Source organism: Ambystoma mexicanum, chromosome 8 (assembly GCF_040938575.1).
Source record: "Ambystoma mexicanum isolate Mex_15411 chromosome 8, UKY_AmexF1_1, whole genome shotgun sequence".
Lineage (NCBI taxonomy): Eukaryota > Metazoa > Chordata > Amphibia > Caudata > Ambystomatidae > Ambystoma > Ambystoma mexicanum.
The window spans coordinates 757,358,204-757,368,401 of NC_090929.1; the positions used below are offsets into that span (position 1 = coordinate 757,358,204).

The 10,198-nt window shown below is 45.2% G+C and overlaps 1 long non-coding RNA gene across 1 annotated transcript; it reads left to right on the forward strand.

The window, feature by feature from the left end:
• The first annotated feature begins 8,551 nt into the window (after positions 1 to 8,551).
• LOC138472430 (uncharacterized) lies at positions 8,552 to 9,760 on the forward strand. Its single transcript, XR_011268602.1, has 3 exons — positions 8,552 to 8,726; positions 9,067 to 9,181; positions 9,497 to 9,760. It is a non-coding gene; the product is annotated as an uncharacterized lncRNA (long non-coding RNA).
• The last annotated feature ends 438 nt before the right edge of the window (positions 9,761 to 10,198 follow it).

Sequence of the window (10,198 nt, forward strand, 5' to 3'; positions counted from 1 at the left end):
ATCATCCACACACATACATTAAAAGAAAATCCCCCTACACAACACACGCACATCATCCACACACATACGTTAAAAGCAGCACGTGCTCGCACAGGGCATTGCCTTTACTGCAAAATGCAGGGTTCCTATGTCTTTATTTTAAAATGAAACCGCTCCAGAACGGTCTCCCCCATGCTCCTACCACACATTTCCTCCATGCCTCATACTACCTATGTCTATGCCCCATGACCCACGACCCACTACCCTCTTTTAAAATGCAGTGAAATGTTCTGCAGGCAAATGGTTGCAGTGGTGTGGTAATTAAGGCAGCGAACACGCATCCAAACCAGAGCTGGGAAGCGAGCACTTGCAACGCGAAACTGCAGGGAAGAGTAAAAGAAAAGAAGAACGCCTCTGAGGAGGAGCGACTGGATTAGCCTACTTTGGAGAGAACGGGATCATCAGGGGAGTGAAGCCTGTAAACTAGAAGGGACACATGGTGACTGGATTAACAAATACACGTTCCAGAACAGTCAGGAAAGCAGATAATGCATTGAAGATTTCAGCAGTATACCTTCAGCCTGTAAACAAAGTACATTTTGATCCCCCTTGTATAGGAGACGATAAAAACATCAGGTTCGACTGAACAAACGCACGGACACTGTACAAACAGGAAACGCAACAGAATTAGCATTTACCAAAACGCGAGGAAAGTACATTTTCTAGCTGGTTTTGCTAGTTTTTACCACGTTTCAATACGTCTAGCGGGTTACGGCTATAAGTTGAATAATAGGTGTTATAAAGCATTCTGAGCACTGTGTATCTTATTGAGCTCATTTGTTGTTTTGAAGGCCTCGGGAAGTGGAGAGAAGGCAGCGAACACGCGTCTAAACCAGAGCTGGGAAGCGAGTACTTGCAACGCGAAACTGCAGGAAACAGGAAAAGAAAGAAGAACGCCTCTGAGGAGGAGCAACTGGATTAGCCTACTTTGGAGAGAACGGGATCATCAGGGGAGTGAAGCCTGTAAACTAGAAGGGACACATGGTGACTGGATTAACAGATGGCAAATACACGTTCCAGAACAGTCAGGAAAGCAGATAATGCATTGAAGATTTCAGCAGTATACCTTCAGCCTGTAAACAAAGTACATTTTGATCCCCCTTGTATAGGAGACGATAAAAACATCAGGTTCGACTGAACAAACGCACGGACACTGTACAAACAGGAAACGCAACAGAATTAGCATTTACCAAAACGCGAGGAAAGTACATTTTCTAGCTGGTTTTGCTAGTTTTTACCACGTTTCAATACGTCTAGCGGGTTACGGCTATAAGTTGAATAATAGGTGTTATAAAGCATTCTGAGCACTGTGTATCTTATTGAGCTCATTTGTTGTTTTGAAGGCCTCGGGAAGTGGAGAGAAGGCAGCGAACACGCGTCTAAACCAGAGCTGGGAAGCGAGTACTTGCAACGCGAAACTGCAGGAAACAGGAAAAGAAAGAAGAACGCCTCTGAGGAGGAGCAACTGGATTAGCCTACTTTGGAGAGAACGGGATCATCAGGGGAGTGAAGCTTGTAAACTAGAAGGCACACATGGTGACTGGATTAACAAATGGCAAATACACGTTCCAGAACAGTAAGGAAAGCTGATAATGCATTGAAGATTTCAGCAGTATACCTTCAGCCTGTAAACAAAGTACATTTTGATCCCCCTTGTATGGGAGACGAGTGTAATCTTTCATTTGACTGGATGTAAGCATTCAAAGTACACTTTTGAAAACAAGGAATCTAAGCTGCCCCAGAGGATGCTGGGAACCTCGTCCCGCCATTTGCATTCGCCGCAAAGGAAATGGAAAAGATAAGCAAAATGATTAGGAATCCGAGCGGCGTATTCGTTTCTACTCCAAATGCCAGGAGATTTGCTACGCCGGAGACGCCACACACTGCAGAACTAATGCAAGCCGTTCTTTTCTCCTCCACATCTGTTTTACCCTGAAATCTGGAGGTAATTGCGCCATTGGACTATATGTTGCCAATAGCTCGATCCTCGAGGACCCGCATGCATGGCGGCCATATGCCATGCATTGTGGCTTCTGTTTGGGAGCTTGTATACTTACCAGGACAAAGAGGAAACAGCCACGAGGACGACGACGAAGATCCAGATGCTGCAGAATTCCAAAACCGAAAGAACAAACAAAGCCACCAGCAGCTAAATATACCTGCCGGTGCACGGCATGGAGTCCTCCTTCCTCCATGATAGTCTTCATCAGCTACATCATCACAGTGCGTCATACGTAAAAAAAAACGTCCCCACGTCATGACGCCTTAAGGCATTTCAAAAAAGTGTCGGCAAACTTTTAAACAAACACACAATACTCTCGGGTATCATATGGACTTTATCTATGTGCTAAGGAAAGCAACATAAGGCCTTCCTTCACCAGATGCTCCTTTTCAGTTTCCAGCCAGCTTATCAGGTGAGTGCATCCTGCAGCTCTGTTTCTATGCATTTTGCACGCGATTGAAAAATTCTTTTATTTGCTGCAGCAACTTGATCAGGCAGCTGCGTTTGGCTTTTTTGGGGGGGTTTCATGTTTTTTTTAATGCGGGATATATTTAAATCAAATGTGGCTTAATTGGCAATATCGGATCCCTGCTGGAACTTTCCCAGGGTGCATGATCTTTATCATTCATGCCACCTGCCCATTAAATGCTGTCACCAATCAACCTCACACAAACGTTATCTCTATGGTACATGCTGGGAATGTTACATGCCTTGTAGAATGGTATGTAAATGTGTGTTTACACTGTACCATCACTGTAGTAGTGTATTTATTTATTTAGTTTATATGTAATGCGCTGGGACAGCGCACAAGGGCATGGAAGGGTGCTGGGTGCCGGCAAAGGATTCTCACCCAGGGGGTGCATGCTATGTTTAGGCCTCATGGCGTCCATTTTAGCCCAACATAGTCTCAAGCTTTACCCTTGCCACGATGGGGATTTTGAGGGTGCTGGGTGCCTGCTTCTGACTGGGATGGCAAAGGATTCTCACCCAGGGGGTGCATGCTATGTTTAGGCCTCATGGCTTCCATTTTAGCCCAACATAGTCTCAAAACATGCCCCCCACTGGTTTGAATGAAATTACCGCTATCTGCAATTCTTCTACCACTGCCTTGCTACCTAATGATGCAAATGCCACTTTATCTGTGTCTATGACCCCAGAAAACATGCCCCCCACTGGTTTGAATGAAATTACCGCTATCTGCAATTCTTCTACCACTGCCTTGCTACCTAATGATGCAAATGCCACTTTATCTGTGTCTATGACCCCAGAAAACATGCCCCCCACTGGTTTGAATGAAATTACCGCTATTTGCAATTCTTCTACCACTGCCTTGCTACCTAATGATGCAAATGCCACTTTATCTGTGTCTATGACCCCAGAAAACATGCCCCCCACTGGTTTGAATGAAATTACCGCTATTTGCAATTCTTCTACCACTGCCTTGCTACCTAATGATGCAAATGCCACTTTATCTGTGTCTATGACCCCAGAAAACATGCCCCCCACTGGTTTGAATGAAATTACCGCTATCTGCAATTCTTCTACCACTGCCTTGCTACCTAATGATGCAAATGCCACTTTATCTGTGTCTATGACCCCAGAAAACATGCCCCCCACTGGTTTGAATGAAATTACCGCTATTTGCAATTCTTCTACCACTGCCTTGCTACCTAATGATGCAAATGCCACTTTATCAGTGTCTATGACCCCAGAAAACATGCCTCCCACTGGTTTGAATGAAATTACCGCTATCTGCAATTCTTCTACCACTGCCTTGCTACCTAATGATGCAAATGCCACTTTATCTGTGTCTATGACCCCAGAAAACATGCCCCCCACTGGTTTGAATGAAATTACCGCTATCTGCAATTCTTCTACCACTGCCTTGCTACCTAATGATGCAAATGCCACTTTATCTGTGTCTATGACCCCAGAAAACATGCCCCCCACTGGTTTGAATGAAATTACCGCTATCTGCAATTCTTCTACCACTGCCTTGCTACCTAATGATGCAAATGCCACTTTATCTGTGTCTATGACCCCAGAAAACATGCCCCCCACTGGTTTGAATGAAATTACCGCTATCTGCAATTCTTCTACCACTGCCTTGCTACCTAATGATGCAAATGCCACTTTATCTGTGTCTATGACCCCAGAAAACATGCCCCCCACTGGTTTGAATGAAATTACCGCTATCTGCAATTCTTCTACCACTGCCTTGCTACCTAATGATGCAAATGCCACTTTATCAGTGTCTATGACCCCAGAAAACATGCCTCCCACTGGTTTGAATGAAATTACCGCTATCTGCAATTCTTCTACCACTGCCTTGCTACCTAATGATGCAAATGCCACTTTATCTGTGTCTATGACCCCAGAAAACATGCCCCCCACTGGTTTGAATGAAATTACCGCTATCTGCAATTCTTCTACCACTGCCTTGCTACCTAATGATGCAAATGCCACTTTATCTGTGTCTATGACCCCAGAAAACATGCCCCCCACTGGTTTTAATGAAATTACCGCTATTTGCAATTCTTCTACCACTGCCTTGCTACCTAATGATGCAAATGCCACTTTATCAGTGTCTATGACCCCAGAAAACATGCCTCCCACTGGTTTGAATGAAATTACCGCTATCTGCAATTCTTCTACCACTGCCTTGCTACCTAATGATGCAAATGCCACTTTATCTGTGTCTATGACCCCAGAAAACATGCCCCCCACTGGTTTGAATGAAATTACCGCTATCTGCAATTCTTCTACCACTGCCTTGCTACCTAATGATGCAAATGCCACTTTATCAGTGTCTATGACCCCAGAAAACATGCCTCCCACTGGTTTGAATGAAATTACCGCTATCTGCAATTCTTCTACCACTGCCTTGCTACCTAATGATGCAAATGCCACTTTATCTGTGTCTATGACCCCAGAAAACATGCCCCCCACTGGTTTGAATGAAATTACCGCTATCTGCAATTCTTCTACCACTGCCTTGCTACCTAATGATGCAAATGCCACTTTATCTGTGTCTATGACCCCAGAAAACATGCCCCCCACTGGTTTGAATGAAATTACCGCTATCTGCAATTCTTCTACCACTGCCTTGCTACCTAATGATGCAAATGCCACTTTATCTGTGTCTATGACCCCAGAAAACATGCCCCCCACTGGTTTGAATGAAATTACCGCTATTTGCAATTCTTCTACCACTGCCTTGCTACCCTATCCCTCGCTCTCCCACCTGGCTATGCCATCACGAGACAAGATCGCATGACCACTGGAGGCGGTGTCGCACTCATAGCCAAAGACTCAATCACCATCAGAAAGGCTGACAAAACTATCAACAATAACAGCGACTACCTTCAATTAAAACTCACCATCTCGCACCAATGCACCATCACCCTACACCTCATCTATCGACCACCAGGCCCCCTAGGAGACTTCCAGGCCTCCATCACCCACCTCTTGGCGGACAACCTCAAAAAGTCATCCAAAGCCATTCTCCTTGGAGACATCAACCTTGGCCTGAATGACGCCAAAGACCCTACAGCCAAAGCACTTGACACAGCTCTAGCCACCCTAGGATTCGTCAACACCATCAATAACCCTACACACGCCCTAGGCAGATCACTAGACTGGATTGCCCACCACAATTGCCCCATCACAGACACAGGCAACACCCCCACCCCATGGTCCGACCACCACACCATCACCTTTAACATCCCCACCACTACAACCACATCCCACCCCCCTCCTCCCTTGCCTCCTGCCCTTACAAGGAGTGCCCGTCAACTGACCAAAGAAAGACTCCTACCCTTCTTACAGGGACCTGCCTTCACAGCCCCATTCTCCAACGACCCAGAAACTCTGGCAAAAAATTATGATACGGCCATCACAGCAGCAATCAATACCATCGCCCCACTTAAACCTCGGAAAACCAAACCCACTTGACACGCTAATGCGTGGTTCACCCAAGACCTTCTAAAACTATGCTCCGACAAACGGGCAGCATTAGCTCTTTGGCAAACATCACGGGATGAGAAAGACAAACTCAACTTCAAATCCCTTGCAATTAATTACAAGAAAGCCATCATTAAAGCCAAAGCTAAATCCTTCGAAGAGAGAATTACTGAGGCCAAGTCGAACACCAAGGAAATGTTCGCCATTTTCAGGGAACTTGAGAACCCCACACCCACCCCCCAAAACTTCACTAAGGACAAAGAATGGTGTGACAACATCCAAACAGCCATGCGCAATAAGATCAGCTCTCTCCAAGCCAAAATCTCGAACACCAAACTAACACTCTCCACCCACACTACACCCTCCCCACCACCACTGCCCCCATCACCCACTGAGGCCCCACCCACCTTCTCGTTTAAAACCATCCAAGAAAACGACATGATCAACATTATGAAAAACATAAAACCCTCCAATTGCAAAGGCGACCCCTGTCCTGCCTCCATCATCAAAGACTGCACAGACACCTTGGCCCCTTTTCTAACAGCCTTCGTCAACGCCTCTTTCACCACAGGGAGAGTCCCCGCCTGCCTAAAGGAAGCATGGGTCCGACCCCTCATAAAGAAACCCACACTTGACCCCACCTCCCCTAATAACTACCGCCCCATCACCACTGTCCCTTTCCTCCTCAAGATTCTAGACAAAGCAGCCTACCTGCAGGTCCAGCACTTCCTCGAAGAACAGAACCTCCTTAGACTGAGACAATCCGGCTTTCGCCCTAGGCATGGAACAGAGACCGCCCTACTCGACCTAAAAAAACAAATGGACGACGCAAGAGACCAAGGCAAACCTGTCTTGCTCCTTCTCCTGGATCTGTCGGCAGCTTTTGATCTTGTAGACCACGACATCCTCTGCCACCACCTCTCCTCCACAGCCAACTTCTCTCAAGAAGCCATTACATGGATCACCTCCTTCCTCCAAGGCAGGACCATGCAGGTCTTCTCTGACCTAGCCACTGCATCACCCTCTATCATGCTATGTGGGGTGCCCCAAGGCTCCTGCCTCTCCCCCACCCTCTACAACATCTTCACCCGCCCCCTCTTCCTCATCCTTGACGCCATGGGCATCTCTTACACCAACTACGCCGACGACACACAGATCCTTCTCACTCTGACAGGCGACTATGACACGGACTCTGCTACCCTCAACAACATCTACAACACAATTCAAATGTGGATGGCTATCAACGGCCTCTGCCTTAACTCCGACAAAACTGAGCTCCTACTCGTAGGCTCCCCTGACACCATCAAGAAACTTGACGCTCAGTTCAGCCATTTCACCATTGACTCAATCACGATCCCAGTACTTGACACGGTAAAAACACTAGGCGTCTACTTAGACTCCAATCTATCCATGACCAGACAAGTAAACGCCATTGCCTCCTCGGCCGCTTACCATGCAAAACTCCTTAACGCAATCAGACCTTATCTGTCAAAAGACACTTGCACTAACATAGCCAGGGCCATAACCGGCTCACGACTTGATTACTGCAATATTCTTTTCCTTGGGACCTCCAACAAAAATCTTGAGAAGCTCCAAGTAATACAGAACAGTGCCCTACGCGCTGCACAAGGCATTGCCAAGAGAGAGCACATCACCGCTGCCAGAAAAGCTTCCCATTGGCTCCCCATAAAGGAGAGGATCTTATTCAAGGCTCTAAGCATCACCCACAAATGTGTCCATCTTGCCGCCCCAATGTACCTTTCCCAGAGGATCCACCTGGTCTCCTCCACAAGACCCACTAGATCACCCTATGCCAGCATGCTCTCAGTACCCAGGGTAAAAAGGACCAGAGCAGGGGGCTCCAGTTTCCCGTACCTCGCTGCCGTACACTGGAACACCCTCCCTAGCTCCCTGCGCTCTGAACCCTCACTGACCGCCTTTCGGAAAACCCTGAAAACGACCCTGTTCATCTAACAATTACATGGCCTAGCCCTCATAATTGTATTGTATGATGTATTATGTGGTATATCTGATCACAGGTCACTGCCTCACTGTAACCCAAGGCACAACCTGCACACATTGTAACTAAGTCTTCCTTGCAAGTAACAGTGCCACAATGCCCATGGGCTGCCTGCGCGCTATATAAATGTAATAAATAAATAAATAAATAAATAAATAAATGCTATGTTTAGGCCTCATGGCTTCCATTTTAGCCCAACATAGTCTCAAGCGTTCCCCTTGCCACAATGGGGATTTTGAGGGTGCTGGGTGCCTGTTTTTGACTGGGATGGCAAAGGATTCTCACCCAGGGGGTGCATGCTATGTTTAGGCCTCATGGCTTCCATTTTGGCCCAACATAGTCTCAAGCTTTACCCTTGCCACAATGGGGATTTTGAGGGTGCTGGGTGCTTGTTTTTGACTGGGATGCCAAAGGATTCTCACCCAGGGGGTGCATGCTATGTTTAGGCCTCATGGCTTCCATTTTAGCCCAACATTTTAGACGGCTGAAAATGCACCTTGGTATCCATGAATACGCAGGGCACCCCTTTTGCCACCTGTATTCTGTTCTGTTATCTTAATTATTTGACTAACTTTTAATTGCTTGTATAATCTGGTTAGGGTATTTCTGTCAACCAACACAGCCATACAAATGGAAATGGATGAAAGGCCCCCTCGAGGAAAAGGAAAGAAACGAGGACCTTACAAAAAATGGATTGCACTGGTAAAATATATTAACGTTCAATGCAACTCTACCGATAAGAGGTCTCCTACATGCTTTTACTCCCCAAAAATACATTCTTCCTAAAAACAAGCAAATATTTCTAAAACAAAAAGGGGTGAAAGTGCACCAAAAATAAACTCCTGTATTCGGCTTGGTCACTAACAACCAGACTACCTCTAACCGCCTGACTACCTCTAAAGTTGGGAAATTAAGTCTGCTTTCATTACATGTCATTTGTTTTCTCTATTCTGTGCATTCATACTTTACACTCTCTGGCTCTTAAAGCAAGACCTGTATGACAATTATGCAATTCTAATACTGGTTTTATGTGTGGCTGCAGAAGGAACATTTCATCGTAGAAACTGATTCTTCAAACACTCTATGTGGAACATCCAAGAAGGCGATAGAAGACCATGCCAAGACTTTTAATAGAGCAGATGACCTTTTCTTCCTAGGTACATTATAACCATTCCAAATGTATGTTATAGTATTTTATTGCACATAACCACAAAACACTGTTATTGATACATTCAGTTAAAAAACTCACTGCACACAAACAGCTATTGGTAGTCTGTAACGCTTACTCCTTGGTCCACTTATAATAAATGATCTGAATTGATAAACTAATTTAAACTGATGCTAGCTGATTCTCATACAAATAACACAAGTTTACTATTTCTATTTATACCTATGCACAACCCAATTTTTACTAGTTGAATTAATCAATTTGTCCTGTGAGTGACCCGCTATTGCATTGCATTGCATTGCAGATCCTTCTACCGCATACTGTGAAGAGCAGCACACCCAAATTGAAGAGAACATCATTGGTAGAAGCACACACACAGCTCCCATTAGTGTCTCTGAGGAAATGGACGAGAGTGACTGTACAACCTTACCAGATTCTACACCACAAGCAGATGAAGACATGACTGACACTATGTGGAATGAGTTATGTGGCACCCTGATGGGTGAAATGAATGGGCATGTTCATGATTCTGGTCATGATTCTGAGCATAGTTCTGGTTTGCAGGTACTTGCCGATCAAATTGGATGCACCATTCAAAATGATTATGAAGAAGTTCAAGTACAAGCTGATGAAACGCTACCCTCAGATGAAAAACAACCTATGTTTGAAGGGTCAACCAGGTGTTTGGGAGTGGTTGTTCTACTAGTTTGTTGCTTTATGATTCGTTTTCGTTTGAGTGATGAAGCTGCTAACTACATGCTTAATCTTATTTACCTACTTCTTCCACCCAGTAACAGAATGATACGAACAATGTATCATCTTCAAAAATACATAAAGGGTTTTGTTAAAGCCCCCATTATTAATTACTACTGTGCAACTTGCTATACACATGTTGACAAGAATACGCAGACTTGCCCTAATACTCATTGTTTAAAAGATTTGACACCAAATGATTCAATCTCCTATTTTATCCAACATAGTCTGATTGCCCAGTTACAAATCATGT